Below are 19,521 nucleotides of genomic sequence, written 5' to 3'. Positions count from 1 at the left end.
CCAATGACTACTGGGATAAGCTCCAGCATCCCCCCCGCGACCCTGAGAGCAGGATAAGCGGTTCGGATAATGGATGTTGCACATCTGGGATTGTAAATTTAACTGTAAAACCAGTCTCCTTAGTTTACATTGCCAGTAGATGGCAGTAGCAATGCACAGCAAAAATAGGAAGCCTTCAAAGTTTTTAATGTGAAAACTTTTCCTTTTTTGATGTAGCTAATGAGCCTTTTTGCTTAATGACTTATCTGTACGAATTAGATAAATGGACCCGTTCCTTCTCTCACAGAGTTTATTGAAGCAGCCTTTGCACTCGACGCACACCACGCTGAGACGCTTCACGTTCTGCTGCAGGTCTTCAATCTGGGTTTTCGAGACTTGGGGAGTCGCAAAGTCCCTTTTGTAGCCCCGGCCTGTGTAACGTGAGTGAATCAACCACCGAAAGAATGTAAATACTTGCAAGCGGCCGTGAAAGCGGCAGCGCTGTGCAAAGACGGGTGCCGAGAGTCTCGGCTCCTCTTGTTTTGAAACGAGCCCGCTGCAACATAAGCTGGTTCGAGTCTGTCGGCCCACAGCCAGAGGGCCACAAGGGTTTTACTGCATGTGTGAAGGAGACAAAGTGGAGCGGTGCGTGTAGTGGAAGGGTAGTAGTTCTGGTTGAAAGCGTGTCTTGATGGACAAATAGGGGTCTTATTATTTTTATCCACATCTGCAGCTGTTTTTCTAAGGGCTTTGGCCGAGGCAATCCGGCCCTCGAGGTTGCCAGGAAACAAGAGCGGGGAAAATAGTTTTTCTCCAGTAGGAACGAAAAATGAAACTTGAACAGCGGCCCAGAAAAGTCCAGTGAAACCTATAAATGGTAGTCAGTGTTGCGTTTTCCATGAACTCATGTACTCGCTCCAAAGCCTTTTTTTATTCAGCCGTCATGACTCCTTGCCACCGGCTGGAGAGGAGAGAGGCCCGCCGAGGGCCTGCAGAGATGTCTGGCGGACTGCGTCCAGAAGAACTGAGTCGTTGTTGGTCTTGTCCTTTGGGGAGGACGGACGAGACAAATAACAGACTGTTTGGGGAGTTCGGACCGGAGCCGTGGTGTGTTGCGGGTCCAGTTGCCGGGGCCAGATCCCTACACGGAGTCCCACTGGCCGGCGGGGTTTGGCCTGGGAGTAAACACCCCGCTGCCGCTCTTACAGCCTCACATGCAGCCTGCGAGCCACATGCCTCCCCCCCCCCCCCCCCCGGCCCCAGTGGATTGCTCTGCAGAGATTGAAGTTTACAACGTCTGGCTGCACCACAAACCCTCCACCCACCACCTCCGTCAGTCACTCTGCCATCGCCGAGGCGACGGTCTTCAACAGGGCCTCGTTCAAGGTAAAACAACAATCGCGTGCAACAGAGTTTGTGTTTGTTTTCCTCGCAGGAGTGCACCTAAAATGAGGCCCGCCCTGTTGTTTCCCAACGAGAAGCAAGGGTCTTCAGTATATCGTGAGTGTCGACTAATACATATCTAATCTTTAGGAGCAGAACAGTGTGCACTACATCATACATGAAGGCTGGAGTGGCAGTGCTGTCTGTGCGTCATGCTGTTGGCTCAACACACTGCAGTGGCGTGCTGTACTAATGAAATGTGCTCTTGTTCGGTAGGGGGCGCTGTTGTTCCAGGGAGCATGTGCAGACTTGCCATGAAGCTCCACTCGAGGGACCGCTGAAGGGCCCGAGGAGCTCCGGTTGACAGCAATAACAATGGCTATCCCTGCAGGACGGAAGCCATGTGCTTCAGGGAGGTGATTCATTTTAAACCTTTTTCCTTTTTTTTTTTTTTTTTTTTTTTAATGTGGCAGTGATAACGGACAACATCCCCGAATCCAATAAACGTCGCTGTGCCTTCATTACAGGTGGTGGAAAGAACCTATCAGTGGCCCCGATGCCGAGTTACCAGGGTTAGCGGCGGAAACGCACGAACCGGGCTGAGCGGCGGGCTCCCCGGCCTCGCCGTCTGATTGCCGGCGTAATTTGTTTAGATGGGATGCCGTTTCCCATCATGGCTCAAATGATGTATGGGGAATATCATAATCACAGGAGCTCTGCAACTCATTACCGAGAGTCCGGTCAAGTTTGCAGTCAAACATTTCTCAAACACACACCGCGGCCTGTGTGTTGCGATGTCAGGGCCGCGTGTTGTGCACCGAGCGTCGTGCAGAACGACTATCGGGCCCGCTGAGGTGTACGGCCGTGTTGGCTACGAGCGTGTTAGTACACGGCGGGATAAATTATTCAGATGCAGCGGAGGAGCCTCGAGCTCTAGAGAGCGACAGTCCCCCCGGCGCCCCCGTTTCCATCTCTTGAATCCGCTGGGCGTTAAAACAGAAAGCCTCCCGGTCCGGTGGCCGCTGCTGTTCGGCTCGTACAAAACAACCCGGGCAAGCCGGCTGTTAGGCCTCCCCGCCTCCTTGCTCCTCTGTTCTGAAACTTGTTTGTCCCACTGTACCCGGTGTATGTGTGTATGTGTGTGTGTGTCCTGCTACTGATGTCACAGGTATGGTGCCAGGGAGACGGAGCCACTCTGCTGACTACTGTACCTAGTCATGGAGAGGGTAGGCTCAGAGAAATATGACACATGGCGGAGGCAGTGCCAACAGCAATAACAGCTACTGCGGCTCTCCAGCACAGGCAGCAACACGGTATATTAATTACCCAGCATCCCTCTCTCTATCTCCATCTCCCTCTCTCAGTCCTGTGTCATTGTGTCATTCACCGATAGGGTGGGTGGGTGGTGGTGTGGTGTGGTGGGGGGAACATTTCCAAGGCACATCCTAAAAATAAAGCAGCCCTGTGCGTGCTCAGAGTATTAACGTCCACACAGATGACCCATTTTTCCATCTCAAAGGGTCTGTGGATGGGTGGAAAAAAAAGAGAGGGGGAGGAGCGGTGGTGGTGGTGGTGGCGGCGGTGCAGGGAACAGCGGAGCCAATCACGTGAATTTAAAGCAGGCTACAAATCCTGGTGGATATGGCTTCCTCTGTAGGGTAATGCCTTACTGTCAACTCTTTTTCCTTTCCCCCCCCCTTTTTTTTTTTGTTGTTGCTGCATTTCTCCACCGCTCCTGCCCTCCTCGCCTCTCCCCCCGCGGTAATTACACTTATTTTGCTGTCCTCTCGCACATCTGCCCCTTCCTGCTCCTCTGTGTGTGTGTGTTGTCCCAGCCTGCCTATTCAGGATGGTTGTTTACATCCATGCACACACACACACACACAGCAGCCCTTGTGTGCGGACCGCCAACCCCCGTCCACTTTACCCCCCACCACCACCATCACTATCTTCCGGGGGGGGGGGGGCACCTATCTCACACATCACCAGATCTCATATCATGGCCTCCCCTCCAGAAGATGAAGTCCTCAGGCCTGGGATGCAAAGTCCTGTCGACATGCTAGCACGCGGCGGCTTTTCATATTTCAGTCTGTTAACACAAGCTCTCCTGGGAGCGGAGCTAAATGTGTCCTGCAGGGAGACGGAGAGGAGGGGAAAAACAACGACAAAGCAACAACAACAAAAAGAAAAAAAAAAAGTGAAACGGAGCTTTGGATCCCATCCTGTCATCTGGCATCTGCTTTACCGGTGCCATCGCAGCCGAGGAAACACAAAGAGGGAAGTGAGGCATGCACAGAAGAGGAGGAGGGTAAAGACGGGTTAACTAAACAGACTTTGTGTACAGTTGCTCTCTCTCTCTCGGTCTCTCTCTCTCTCGGATCGGCCTTCCTGTCTCACGGGCAGTGAGGTGCAGTGGCTTTGAAATCGTGAGACAGACGGGTTTGTTTTGCATACTGCGGGTCTCCTGCATTGACTTGCAGCAAATCCCGGCCCTCGGGAGGCATGTCAGAGGGGATTAATGGGAGGGCCGGGGCCTCACAGAGTTTCCCATTGTTGCGGCCCAACCCTGCACTGTATTTCCAGCCCGCAGAATGAGAGGCGAAAAAAAAAAAAGCAAGTGGAGAGGAGGTCAGTGTGTGTATTGTGTGTGTGTGTGTGGGGGGGGGGGGTAGTATACAGTGGTGTTATTTCGCTCTGCCCTGATTCTTTTAAGCTTTAACTGAAAGGGGAGGGGAGGAGAGAGTAAATAATGTATTTGGAGCAGGGAGAGAGGGGAGCCGGGGCTTGACTGAGCTCAGGGCAAGGCGGCGGGATTGGGCGGCCATGTGGCTGGAGAGGAAGGAGATGTGTGTGTGTGTGTGTGTGTGTGACACAATGCCTGGTTGGCTGCTAATGGGGGCTCTCACTGAATGAGGGTTTTTGGATGGGTTTGGGCCGGTGGCACCACAGGTCATACGTGATCTGTCAACGAAGAGAAGCAGTGGATTTGAAGAGTTATTCGGTTTAATGCTGATTGCAGTTATTAGGGATGACTTGCTATACTAGACTAGACTATACTATACTATGCTATACCGTACTACATTATACCATACCATATTATGCTATACCATACGATAGTGTACTATACTATACTACACCGTACTATATTATATTATGCTATACCATACGATACTGTACTATGCTACACTATACTATCCATACCATACCGTACTATATTATATTATGCTATACCATACGATACTGTACTATACTATGCTACACTATACTATAGTATACTATGCTATACTAGACTATACTATACCGTACTACATTATACCATACCATATTATGCTATACCATATGATACTGTACTATACTATACTACACCGTACTATATTATATTATGCTATACCATATGATACTGTACTATACTATGCTACACTATACTATCCATACCATACTATATTATATTAAGCTATACCATACGATACTATGCTACACTATACTATAGTATACTATCCATACCACAGTATATTATACTATACCATACTTTACTATACTGTACCATATTATGCTATACTATACTGTACTATTCTTTTACAATACTATAGTATACCATGCCATACTATACTATACCATACATACTACACTGCACTATACCATACCATACTATACTATCACAGAAAGTTGAATCAGTTCGTCTGGACACAACGTTTATCGAGAGAAATGTTTCATCACTCATCTAAGTGACCTCTTCAGTCTCACCTGACTGCAGGTATCCCCACCCTTATAAACAATACAGTGGCATAACGACCCAAACCAACGACCGGTTTCAGTGGCCATGTGTACTACTCACAGAGGATTGGGGAATAGTTGCAATCGCAGCATTGTAAGATGGAGACAGATGTATTCTTAGCCCCCCCCCCCCAGTTCAGGGATGGTCATTCCCTCTCCACATAGATGGCCTCTTTGACTCCCCCTTCAAACCAGCGTTCCTCCCTATCAGGATGTGCACATCCTCATCATTGAAAGAGTGGCCACTGGCCTGTAGATGGGTGTAGACTGTGGAGTCCTGGCCTGACATGTCAGCTCCCTGTGTTGTGTCATCCTCTTGGCCAGCGTCTGTTTAGTTTCCCCGATGTACAAGTCATGGCAATCCTCCTGATACTTAACAGCGTACATTATATTGCTCTGTTTGTGCTGAGGGACCCAATCCTTCGGGTGGACCAACTTCTGGCGCAGCATGTTTTGGGGTTTGAAAGCAACTGAGATGCGATGTTTGGAAAATGTTGGTATGTTTGTGCACATCATCCTGGGTAGGGAGGAACGCTGGTTTGAACGGGGAGTCAAAAAGGCCATCTATGTGAAGAGGGAGCAACCATCCCTGAACCGAGGGGGGGGGGGGGGGTAAGAGTACATCTATCGCCATCTCTTGTGATTGCAAACATTCCCATATCCTCTGTGAAGAGTACACATGGCCATTGTAACTCTAGTTGATGGTCACAGCAATTCGCATATGAAACCAATCGTTGGTTTGGGTCGTTATGCTACTGTGTTGTTTATAAGGGTGGGGACACCTGCAGTCAGGTGAGACTGAAGAGGTCACTTAGATGAGTGATGAAACGTTTCTCTCAATAAACATTGTGTCCAGATGAACTGATTCAACTTTCTGTTGACTTTTCTTACCTGGATTATTGAGCCTGCATAAAGACATACTATACTATACTATACTGTGCTATGCTATACTGCACTATACTGTACTGTACTATACTATACTGTGCTATGCTATGCTATACTATACTGCACTATGCTGTACTGTACTATACTATACTGTGCTATGCTATGCTATACTATACCGCACTGCACTATACTATACTGTGCATAGTATACTCGACTATACTATACTATACTAGACTATACTATACAACACACATACACCCAACAGTGGCCGAGAAAGTCAAACTTGGCCACGGCCGGTTTGCAGATGCATTTGTCGGGGATGACACCGCATATCTGAGGCACAGGGAGGTCTCCGTGCTCCTCTGCTCCCAGCGCTGCCTCTGATGAAACGACCCCCTGTTTGTCAGCGTTGTTCTCCTCCTGGCCTGCCTCAGCATTCCAGCTTATTTCATCCTCCCTCTCCCGCAGCTGCTATGTTTTATTGGGATGAAGGGATGTCAACCTTGACAAGATGAGAGAGCGACCCCAAACTCTCACAGCAACAACCCCACCCCCCAAAGGAAAACAAAAACACACAACTGCCCCTCTCCTTCACATGCAGTGTAACCTTGGGGCAAGTTACTATTTTATCATCGTCGCCAATTTCACAGAACTCATGTTTCCATATCGCCCTCTGCAGCTTGGCAGCTAAAACCCACTCGTTCACCGCAGGACTACAACGTGCGTTTGACGCCTTGCATCTTGTGTAACTGCGCTCTTTGAAGACTTTGGCTTTGAGCAGTATGTCTCATCAATTCCCTGCACAGGGCTAAATTTGAAGCTGAAGTGAGTACACGGAGGGGGGGGGGGTGTAGCTGATCACTCCCCCACTTTCATGTTATTATTCATACAGTATGACAAGCTGCACGGCCTAGCGTAAATCATGTTTTTCTTGCTCCTGCTGTTTATGTAACCCCACATTACATTACATTTGGGTGCGTCTGTGATGTGCTAGCATGCAAGTGTGCGCGCGTGCATGCGCACATGCCCCTAATAAAATGGTGGCGACGTGCACGTCAACCACATTTAGACAACATGCACAGCGTTGACGGCTCTGAATAGGTTTGCAGCGTGCAGCAAAACTGAAAGGCCGTGCATAAATTATCAGAGGAGTTTAAAATTACTGGTCAATCCACCTGAGGCCTTTTCACCGGTGGCTCTTCCATGCTGTTCTCCAAACTTTCAGTATCTTTCCTCCTCCTGCAAACAGATGAAAATTTCATGTGTAACCTTCATGTGTTTTTCTGCGCAGGGTGAGAAGCCTTCAAGTGCAGGACTTGAGGAAACTCGGTAAAGTAGACGTCCCCCGGTTTCCAGGCTATGGAGAAGCCGGGCCATCGAGTGAGTGGTACTTATCAGAGCAAATGCCTGACTTATTTGTCATCTGGGGCCCAGGCTTTGTGACATCAAATCTGCTTTTCTCAATGAACTGGGGAGGAAGATTACAGGCTCATAGTCAGTGAGATAATAACAGCAGCTGAGCTTTCGCTCACAAATGAAAGTCTTCAAGAGGATGACGCTCCGAATACTATCACAGAAAGTGGACACATCATAGGCGAGATCTGACTCTCATGCCACGACCGAGGCTGTTTTAGAATAGACTCGCAGGGAAATTTCTTCTGGGATTATATCTAAATATACGTATATATATATGTAATATGAGAGAGAGAGAGATTTTTTGGCCCCGATCCATTTGAAATACTGGTCAGCTCTCAGCATTGCAATTGTTCGATGGCCTTAAGCCATCGAACAATTGCAACGCCAACTTCGCCTTCACTTTCCCACAAAATCCTCTTCAGGGCTGAGCTGATCCATGCGGTTGAATCCATCGTCACTTATAAGAGCCTATTTTTCTGCACACTTCATCTGGTGTAGTAACAGAGGCAAACGTGTATATAAACCATCGATGCGTCCGTTGTGTATGTAGCGAATTCAGGGGGCAGCCGAGAACCGCCGCAGCCGGGACCACGGGTGACTGCGCTAGACCCGCTAGCCCTTGGCTATGGGTCGGACCCTTTAGTCGACTGGTTAGCGCAGTCGTCCGTGGTGCGGGCGAATCGGGTTTGCTTCCCGGCTGCCCCCTGAATTTGCTACTTTGGTGTCAGAAGTGGACTGGTGAGACCGTGGGGCCATCAGAAGCGCATGTACCCAGAGGCGTGAGGGAGCTGATATGCTGAAGGGCGGGGATGCGCTTCCCGGAGGGGGGGGGGTAGTGTAACGACTATGGATGTGTAGACTCACTAGCCCATTGGCTAACAGGTCAGACCCCTTAGTTGACTGGTTAACGTAGTCGCCCGTGGTGCGGGAGACCCGGGTTCGCGTCCCGGCTACGGCGGTCCCCTGAATTCGCTACAGGTATTTAGTGTCTTTGTGCTCGTGTCCCCCCCATCCACACTGTATCAAACCCTTCTAGTATTTGCACGGCGAGCCTTTAAGGGGGACATTCTGCTCGTGTTAACCGGGTGCCGGTTCCTCCACTCTTTTTTTTCAGCGTGCAGCAAAGCGTCCCCAGTCGGCTTGGAGGCCGTGAATGAAAGGTGGAGGGAAGGCTAAACCTCCCGCTGACCCATTTTACACACAGGACTTTGAGCGCTCTCTCTCCCCGCGCTTTGCTTGGAAGCTATCTATAGCTGCTGCCAACCAGACGATACGATGTGATGAAGATGATGATGACGATGATATCGGCCAAAAACATGACAAGACTTGTTATGGTTATTTTCAAATCCGGTGTAAGAAATACCATTTGCATATAAAAGGCTTTTTGATAGCCTCGTCCACATTGAGGTTTTTTTTTCCTCTCCATAGATTATTTCACAGGGAGCGGCAAGCGGGAGCCTCCACAAAGATAAGCCCTTTTCCACGCCGTTTCAGGGCCAGATAATTTGCATCCCCGAAGAAGAGTTGAGTTTAATGGACTTATAGATGATTAATGAATCAATTATTGGATGCAGCATTTGATCTCGGGGTGGCGGCGGTGGCAGCTCCAACACCATCCCCAAATTGAAAGAGGCAAAATCGTTGCGGGAACCTGCCTACTGCCAGCACAACATGCTGCTGTAATTATAAATGCATGGAATAATTAACAAACAACTTCATTACCAGGTCATTACACGTCAGGTCATTTAGGATGATCCGCAAGGGACGGGCAGATAGTAAAGCTGGGGTGCGCAGATGACTGCTCCCTCTCTTGCTTTCCCCTTCTCTCTCTCTCTCCCTCTCTTGCTCTCCCTTTCTCTCTCTCTCCGGCGCTCCCTCTCCCCCCCCCCCCCTCTCTCTGTGCAGATAAGGACAGCCACACAAATAAACAGCAACACAAATAAAGCCCCTCGCTGCTCAGAATGGAGATTGAGTTAATCTTGTATTGGGGAAACACTGTGGGGTTTTAGCCAAGTAGTGACACAGGCTGAAACCTCCGTGCTGTGATATGAAGTATATATATCTATATCTGAGAAAAACACCCCCACCCCCCCCCATCCATTTCCTCGCCTCTTTCGCCATTCTTCCAGAGGGACCGCTTGTTGACATCCATTAGGAGGTTTCCCAGCATCGTGTTAGACCCAGGAACGAGAAGTAATGATGTAATTCCCTGTGAGATGACATTAAAATGTCAATTTACCCCGGCTGACATCATTCACTCAGAACCACATTTCCCCCATAACATGCATCGGGTCCTCCATTTTTTTTTTCTTCTTCCTCCCCTCAGCTTTCCTTCCTATAAATTGGAGCTCCCCCACCCATTCCCGTGCCTCGAGGCCCTGTTCAGGTCTGTTGCCACGCAATGGAAACTGGAATAGCGGGATATCATCAAAGCTCGTCTTCCCCCCGCAGCTATAAATGCCCCGCTCTAGAAAGCAGCGTTTTGAACAGGCTATGTGTGTCATGTTGCATTTTTTCCCTTCCTCTTTCAAGCTCCAGCTGATGCTAATTCGTCTTGTCTGTACAACAAAGAACCCCCCCCCCCCTCCATCTCACACACACACACGGTCTCATTCCTCTACCTCCCTTTCCCCTCCTACCACATGTGGAGCTCTAGGATGCATTTAGGTCGGTAATCTACAGTCTTGCTCCTTCAGGACGCATGATCCAAACTGTCAGGCCCTGATCGCGGATTACCGGGTTGCATTTACAACATGAGCCATTATGGCCGCCGTCGCCACGTCATGTCAATTTCACAGTGAATAGCAGCAGAAGTTAAGAGAACATTTCCTGCAAACGAGAGCGGGCTTGCTTGCGCCTTTTGTGCACGGCCCGGTGCCTTTTTCCTTGCTAGTCAATAAACGTGGTGCTTTTTTTTTTTGTTTTTCTCCCAGAGAAATTGTAGAATCTGAAGTATTCCTCTACGAGGGAGACCTGACAGCTCTCTATTCTTCAGCCCCGGCGAGTGGGCAGGCGTAAACGTCAATAATGGATGCTTGAAGGCAGAGTACGTAGACGTGAACTGGAAGCAGAGAGGGGGGGGGGGGCCGCGCCCCGCTCAATAATGAATCAATTGATCCCCCCTGCAGATGACGGATTGGGTTGCCATGACGACAGTTACAGAGTTGCCCCCACGGCGGAGGGAGAGGGAGGTTCTGTTTCGCAGCGGCCCCTTTTCGTGCCCACTAGCCCGAGCGTGGGTTTAGACTTTGCCTGTGCGGCGATCCAGGATGTGATGCGTGATGAGACGTCACAAAGCCAGGTGATGGGGGGGGGGGGGCGCGGGTTCGACGCGTCCACGGGGGACGTCGTCTGCGGAGAAACCGCAGAAAAAAATGAGCAATCGGTTGCATCGTGTTTCATATCACATGTTTCAGACGGTCGTAAACCCGCTTTTCTTGGCCGCGGACGCGCGGCAAGCATGTCAGCCGTGACACCAGCTACGATCCGTCTGAGCGGATGTACACGCCGTCGGCCATAACCACGTACACATGTGGATTTTACGTGCACATGGAGCTGGCTTCTGAAAGACAAGAGAAAAAAAAAAAATCAATGTGTTTACCATTTCTGCATGTGTGCATTCTGTTGCCGCGGCAACACGGCTGATGCTGGTCCAGCTGGGACCACGTTGCCAAGTAACAGCTGAGTTATGAGTGTAGAGGAGAGGAGCGTGGGCGTCGGGGAGGGGAGGGGAGGGGAGGGGAGGAGGATACGAGGAGAGCGCTACAAAGAGATCATGCTCGCCTGCAACAAAGACTGGAAGCATGAGGAAGAATAGGGGAGGGAGGGAGGGGGGGGTGTTGGCTGGAAAAATGGGGAGGGGAGGGGGGGGTGTTCGTGGCTCTGGATTGACAGTAAATTGTCCCCCCCCCCCTCCCCATCCCCTCTTTCTGGCTGTGCCTCTGTGTCAGCGAATGTTAATACTTGGGTGCGTCAAAAAGCGAGTCTCCGGTGTCTCGCCGCTGTGGAAAAGGCACACAAACAAAATAAAGCCGCGGCGACGACGTGAAGCGAGATGCGCTGCGAGCTCGACAGCAGCAGGGCTGCGGACAAATTGCTTCGCGCCGCATCTCCCATAATTCAAATTGAAGTAACGAGTGCGCCGATCTGTCTGCAGGGGCCCAGCTGCTGTGACCCCGGCTCTAGCGCCACTGCGGATGATGGCACCGAGCCTATAATTATGGGGCAGGCAGGCAGACAGGGAGATATTGGAAACAGCCCTCTTCCGAAGCCCTCAGCTGTGAATGATTGTGTGTCCTTGTACTCCAGGAAGCCCAGGCATGGAATTACACCGGGCGGCCCGTTGTTGAGTCAGCACCAGTATAGCACACGACGGGGAGGGGAGGGGAGGGGGGGAGACATGGCGGAGCTCCGGTCACATCCTAGCCCCTTTCCTTTTTCCGGGCCCCGCTTCTTCGCGGCTCTAAGGGTGGGAACGAGGCCCCGTAATCCATGACGTTATATGAGTTAATGGTTTGTGATAACAGCAGCTGGCCGTGTTTTTAATTCGGCATTTGGATTCCTTCGCTGGAAGGTTACACCCACCAAACCCCATCTGTGCATGTCAGATGATAAAGTGGAGAGGACGGCGGTATGTTTTTACAATCCATTTACTTGTATGACATGCTCATTCACACAGATACACCCATGAATCATCTTGACCTGAGCTCAGGCTTGAATTCTTTTGCTGCCAGATGTCCATAAAACGTGAGGCCCCAGTTTGTCCGTCCGTCCATCCATCCATCCAAACCGCTTATCCTGCTCTCAGGGTCACGGGGGGATGCTGGAGCCTCTCCCAGACTCCCACAGTCTGTATGGATGATAGCGGATAAGGACTTCAGTGAGCATGTTTAGCCTGCGTGCTACCAACACGGACAGGGAGTGTTATGCTGTTGCATCTTGCTCTGAGCCTTTTGGCCAAAAATCTACTGTGGTTCAGCATAAGCGGTCCGATTTGTTGCCACGGAAACCCATCACGGAGCGCTTGGCGTCTTACTTGGGACGAACTGTCACTCCAGCCCAAACACACCTACTCACAAACTCAAGACACCAGACAGCAGTCGCAGCATTTGCCAGTCTCTCGGTCGGGGTATTTTCTACAATCTAGACATATCCCAACACGATACGCCACAATCCTCCAATAAATAAATAAATAAAACAAAACACAGATCATTGTGATCCCTAGCTGCTTATTCAAAATCAGTGTATTTCCTTTTTTCTTTTTTTTTTATGAAATCCGTCTGCAACCTGCACGATACGACGCTCGGCAGACGAATGCTGTGTTCTGCAACAGAGCTAAAGGTTGCATGGAGCGATGCCTCACAGGTCGGAGGTTATCCCGTCTGCCCTGCCCTGCGAGGGAAGACGGAGCGAACGGGAGAAACAAAAACAATGGAACAAAACAGGGGCCAGGCTTTATATAACGGTGGTTGCCTGTGGCAATTGTGCAATGCAGCGCTGTTGTCTGGGCTGATGTAAACAGAGTGTTAGTGCCTCTGGAGGTTCAGCCATGTGCCTTGATGCAGCAGTTATGGGCACATGCCCTACTTTCATAAATCAGAGCTGGAAAAAAAAAAATAGGAAACAGTGTGAGAAGAGAGGAGGAGGAGGGGGAGGGGGGGGGAGCGAGGCGAGGGGATGCCGAGCGAGAACGAGAAGAGCGAGGGAGCGGGAGAGGGCGGGGGCGGCAGGGGGAAAGAGGCTGAACAAGGCTCATATTGATGTTCCAAACACAGCTGCAGGCGTCAGCTGACTGGCTGGCCTGGAAACGGCCCCAAGTTCTGCCTCCTGCCTTTATCAGCTTACACTGTGACCTTTCTCTCTCCACTGGAATAGATCCCCCCCCCACCCCAAACCTCCCTCCACCCCCATCTCTGGCCCTTTACCACACGCTTTCCCTGGCCCTGATGACTCCAACCCCCCCCCCCTCTCTCTCTTAGTCACTCTGACATCTGACTTCTGCTGGGGTTTGTTCCTGTACGCCTTACAAGAACGCTGTCTCTCGTTTCAGCACCTCAGCAGTTTCATACGTATGGCTCCACTTTCAAACTTGTGTGTGTTGGGGGGGGGGGGCATGAGGTCACCACTCTCTTCTTCTCATCCGCGCTTGACAACAAGCGGTAGTAACAAGCTGACGGAGGATTTGGTTTATTCAGGGATGCTCCATACATGATATTGCTCGTGTGCAGAGTGGTCGTATGCAGTCGTATGCAGCCCACGATGTCACACGTCAGCACCCTGCTGATGCAGACCCTGGTTTGGTACGTGAGCGAACCGGAAGCTGACAGCACCGCCGCTGCAGAGCGAGGTGCAAGCAGCAGCTGTTGTTGAAAGAGTTTGTCCCCGGAGGGGCAGAAATCGGCGGAGGGGTATTTGTAAATTGTAAATCAGAGGGCCTCTGGTCTCGCGGGCTGCTCCGCCGAACGCCTTTTCCGATGACGTCGGTCGGCGGCGGTTCAAGCGTGGTGCTGGATAGTGTTTCCCAGGGAGCTGTCCGCTCACCTCGCTCCCTCCCTGCCGCTCAGCCGTTTGCAGGAAACACTCATCCTTCTCTCGAGATGTCGCTCCTGGCTGCTTCTGCACCCATAAATCCTGGACTCCTTTTCTGGGAAATGAATCGCTGGAAGGATGCATGCATACACACACACACACACACACACACACACACACACACACACACACACACACACACACACACACTTGTGTAAAAGGGATGGGTGGTAGAGCAACGCCAGGGGAAAGAGAGCAACGCCAGGGGAAAGAGAGCAACGCCAGGGGAAAGAGAGCAAAGCCAGGGGAAAGTGTATCTCTGCAGCCTTTTCACAGTGAAAAGGTTCGCCTGAATGTCCGCCTTCTGCAGCAGGAAAACAAAAGTCCTGCGTCGGATACTCGGCGCTCCTAGGACACAACGTAAGAATACTAGACACTCTGGTATCTGGGCAGACCTCAGCAATGCTTGAAACATTTCACAGGAATGATGCGGTCCGAGTGGAGGCGGGGAAGGAGGGGAAAGGAGACAGAAAAGCGTGGAATCGTTTGAGGGGCGTCTACTGGTGGCTTCAGATGTCCATCAGCTCCTGTTCAGACAATTTAGTGCAGCTGCTGCCAGGCTTTGAACCGCAGCTGTCCTGTTTTGTGTGCACTTGTGTGGGTGTGTGCTGGCATGCAAGAAAGAAAGCGAGAGAGAGAGAGAGAGAGAGTACTGACTATTGGCGAGATTGTTCCCATAGTGGCATGCTTGTGGCCTTTTGTGCACGGACACCATAAAGCGGTTTCTAGGCTTGGTGTGACATTGTGTTTGACACCGGACTCCTTTACTGTGTCCAAGGAACATTAGTGTATGCACATCTGCCATACACATTGAAAAATTAGAGCCTGACTGAGAGCAAAGTGGGGTCACAGAGACACACCGGGGGTGGGGGGGGGTGGGGGCACAGAGAGTAAAGTCAATGAATATGTCAGGCATTCCTGATTTAGAAAGCCCGGAGCGCAGGGGGACCGATGAGGAGGAGGGGCGAGGTGTTAGTGAAGGTGTGCTGATGCTGTAATGGTTTGGGGTTGAGGGTGAAGGTGATGCTGAGGGAGATGAAGGACAGGGCTGCGTTGCATAAGCAGACACCTCAGTTACGATCTCGCTCGTCGACGACAAAAATCTCATGATGGTGGCATCCTGGCGACTCTGTGTACCAACGAGAGAGACAGAGACAGAGAGAGAGAGATGGGGGGGGGGGGTTACACTGCACAACACAAGTGTGTCTGCTCCTGAAGCTGTGTCTTCAGTCCACCTACTTCACATACAGGGGGCAGTACTATAGGCAGAGGCATGGGTGTGCTATGGGTTCCCCAGTCTCACCTGTAAGTGGCCAACTTGTGCATGGAGGAAGTGGAAAGGAGGGCCCTGATGTCCTATCCAGGGACACCACCTAGCCACTGGTTCAGATTTGTGGACGACACCTGGGTTAAAATTAAATCTCAGGACGTGCCACATTTCACCGACCACATTAATCCATCCATCCATTATCCAAGCCGCTTATCCTGCTCTCAGGGTCGCGGGGATGCTGGAGCCTCTCCCAGCAGTCATTGGGCGGCAGGCGGGGGAGACACCCTGGACCGGCCGCCAGGCCATCACAGGGCCCGCCGACCACACTAGCTCCGTGGAAAACCACACCAAGTTCACCAGGGAGAATGTGAAAAATGACAGGTTTGCCTTCGTAGACTGTGAAATTGCAATTGGCAGCGGTGTACAAACCAGGTCCAGACAGTCAATGTCCAAACCGTGTATTTGCTCCAACCATGTTGCTAAACCGGCCGATTTCCCCACCTAGTAGAGGAGTGCTGCAGACTAGAATCTGCTGGTGTAGTGCATGGGTGGAGCAAATACACGGTTTGGACTCTTACTTTCTGGACCTGGTTTGTACACCTCTGGCAACTGGCGATGGGGGATATTTGATTATTGACGTTTTTTTGTGAACCAACCAGCACACAGTGATCAGTACTTAAGGTCTGACTCTCGTCGTCCGCTGGAGCGGAAGCTCGGGGTCATCAGCACGCTGTAGCGCTGTGCGCGCTCTCCGCGTCTGTCTCGCTTGTTCCCGCCACTCGCGTCGACACGCCTGACGTGTCATTTTTCACACCGCGCCGTTGTCATGGCGGCAGGCGGGGCGACCCTTGGGTGCCTCGTCAGCGCCCGCTCGACTCAGCGGGGCGGCCCCCCTCGACTAATCCACAGAAGAAGAAAACGCGCGAGGCTCGCACACGCTTGCGGGATCGTATGTGCTGAAACGAACGGCTCTTCTTCTGCCCCTTTTTCCTTCGCTTCCGCCGAGGCTGGGACGACAAAAGTAGCGCCGCTCCCGCAAAACGGTCAAAAATGGCCGTCAGTCATCCGTTAAATAACACGTCATCGTCGCCTCTGCGGCTTGATGACGTGCCAGATTAAAGAGCTCCAGTCTCACGCCTGTGAGTCAGCACAACACAAGACGATGCTGTGGAGAGAAGAGCTGCTCGCACATCAGCCCTGCTGTGTTTGCGTGCTGCGTGCAGTCGGGGTGGGGGTGGGGTGGGTGGGGGAGGGGATGGGGGGGGTAAGTGAACCAAAGTAAAGTTCGGTGTGGGTGTTTCCTCTTAATAATACATATTCACGTTCGACTCGTACTACGCCTCGACACGCTTGAGTAAACCCTCCGCTGCAGTGCGGCTGCGACGCCGTCGTCCCGTAGCGACGCCTGGACGCCGTGCGCGTACCCCGCGCGTGCGCGCGCGTGCGTCAGCCGCCTCTCGACGGTGACCTGATCTGGCTGCTCACTAGACTGGACGGGAAGGGCCCGGGGCGAGCGGAGCCTACGGCAATCTGCAGATGGGAGAAGCCCACTGTGTTGCCATCACATTGCATTCCTCCTCCTCCTCCTCACTGGGCATTCTCATTGGGCCACGCCCCGTTGCCCCCCCCCCGCCTGCCCCCCAGGCCTGTTTGAACCGGTCGGTTAGTCAGTCGGAGGAGGTGGTGGTGGTGATAGTGGTGGGAGGTGGGGTTGTTGCCATGCTCCCTCTCTCTCATCTGACCTTCAAAGCCAGGCACGGTGGATAGTAGGTTTGATGGGAGTGGGGGAGGAGGAGGGGGAGGAGGAAGGGGGGGGCGTAGAAGCTTTTTATAAAAGCTCTGGGCAGGAGAGCGTGTTTCCATGTCACTTATTAGTTCCACTCCATGCGTGCTTTTTGCCCTGCGTAAGAGGTTAATGTTCAGAGCGCCATACTTAGCCGACTAAGTGAACCATTTTTGCAGCACACGCCAAGTTAAGGCAGCGGCGACACCGACATTGACATTTTACAGCGACGAAATGACATTGCAACCGTCGCAGGTGGGGAATACTGTAAGAGCCCCCCCCCCCCCGCTTAGGCTGCAGAGCCGTGCTGTTCACCGGCCGTTTGACCACGTGTCCGGGCGGTGAACTCAAGCGTATTCGCGCTCTTGACCCTTTGCACAATTTTGCCAGCGCTATCGTCTTGACTTCATGTCAAATGTTTGGCGCGTGGCTACGCAAACCACCCCAATTCGCCCAAAGGGGGAGAAAAAAAAACGCTGTGAAAAATTATGTGCAACGACTTCAGCATGAAAGCTGTCTGTTAGACAAAATTTAAAGGTGGTGCAATCCTTTCGGCCTCTGTGTAATTCACAGCCTGATACCAGTTCAGCAAAAGGACGCTGTTGCGCAACCCAGTAACAATGAAAAGGGCATAATATTGAAATCGTCTAAGGTGAAGTGTGACATGATCCGTGTCAAGGGGGCACCAGGAGCTGCACTTCCGCTTCGCTGTCAAGGGGGGGGGGTAAAGGGATGACCCCCCCCCCGCTTCATAACCGCGGGGGCTAGGCTAACTGATAGCTGCCTTTCAACACGCCACCCTCGCTATCCCGCTTAGCCAACACGGAAAGCTGCGATTAAACAATACACAAGCCTCGCCGTCACCCATGACACCAAACGACAGAAAATAGATGTTGTTACGGACCTTTCGAAGCGTATGTAAAACGTGATTATATAAATGTCCCCGCAGACAGGCCACTACAATAACACGTAGCGATCACATGTTCGGATGAGCGCATGCGGTGCCATGACGACACACGCCGCCGCCACCGGCAGAACAGGCCACGCCCCTCCGTGTGTCACATGACCACATGACACGCAGCTAAAACAAAAGGACCTTTTTCCGTCCTTCACTTCCCTCGGGCTTCTTACACTTTGTCTTTGTCCTCCCACCAGATTCTGCCTCTCTCTCTCTCCCCCCCTCTCCCCCTCCCCCCTATCTCTCTGACTTGCACAGCCAGTTTAGTCGCTGTCATAGGCGAGCATCAAGCCAATCAGCTGTGCAGGCTGCGATCCTCCTCGTAGCTATTTACTGCACCGGAGTCTGAAAAAAAGACAAAAAAAACAGAAAAGACTGAAAGAGAGCTAAGACGCTGACTAAGCAGAGACGCACAGCTTAAACCAGTGACCATGACTGATCCAGACCTCAGCCCTTTATACGTGTGTGTTTGTGTGTGTGTTTGTGTGTGTGTGTGTGTTGTCAGCCTGTGTTTTTCTATTTTGAGTGCATGTGAGTGTGTGTGTGTGTCTTTTTTGTTCATTGCCTATTCCTGTTGCTAACTAAGTGAACATCCAAGCATTATTCAGTTTGTTTTCCCTACTTCCTGCAGAGCATGGTGAGCCTTTTCTTTCTGTTTTTTCTTTTTCTTTCTTTTTTTTTTCTTTCTTTTTTTTCTTTGCTGTTTGGTGCTGTCGGGAATGTGCTGGTTTGCAATTTTTGAAGATAACAAAGCAACATGGGGCTGGGGCATGTAAACTTTGGATGAGGTCACCGGCCGCTAGCACAGCACGCTGTGACACGGGAGGGGGATTTTGTTCCGGATCCTCCCTCGGTGGTCTCTCCCCCCCTCCTCCCCCCCGCTCTTTTTCCTCATGTCACGGTTCGCTTTGTGTGAGCAACAAAAGATTACAGCTGTAGGTTATCGAAAACCGCCGGCCTTAGTTATCGTTCAGGAACGACTGCTATTACGTGATTTCAGCAAAGTTGGAGGGGTAAGGCCGGATTTAAACGCCGGCGAGTGTGTGTGTGTGTGTGCGTGTGTGTGTGTGTGCGCGCGGCGCTCGGAGGGCCCGTTCGCGAGGCCAGCCAATCCCAGCTTTCTGCTACGAGTTCACAGTGCACCGTAAATCTGTTAGACAGGGAGAAAATGTAATCAGGGCTTTGCCAGGGCATTTGAGTTCACTGCAGGCATTACATGAGTCCTAATGCCTGATTCAACACTGGCTCTGGCGAACCTGTCAAACATTCAGTGTTTACGCCCCTCGGTGAAAGCTGCTAGTCAGACTGTCTGATAGCTTGGCCTGGAATTAGATTCAGGAAGTCATGAGATTTCCAGGTGGATTGGCTTTCCTGGAATTGTTAAGCAGGGATTTTTCGAGGCTTTGCCAACACACATTAAACTGAAGACACCCCTTCTGTGAAGAATTACGCACAGGTCATTCCTGTAACACGACCTGTGACGAA

The sequence above is a fragment of the Lampris incognitus genome, chromosome 13, assembly GCF_029633865.1.
Source record: "Lampris incognitus isolate fLamInc1 chromosome 13, fLamInc1.hap2, whole genome shotgun sequence".
NCBI classification, from domain to species: Eukaryota; Metazoa; Chordata; class Actinopteri; order Lampriformes; family Lampridae; genus Lampris; species Lampris incognitus.
This window is presented reverse-complemented; position numbering follows the sequence as displayed.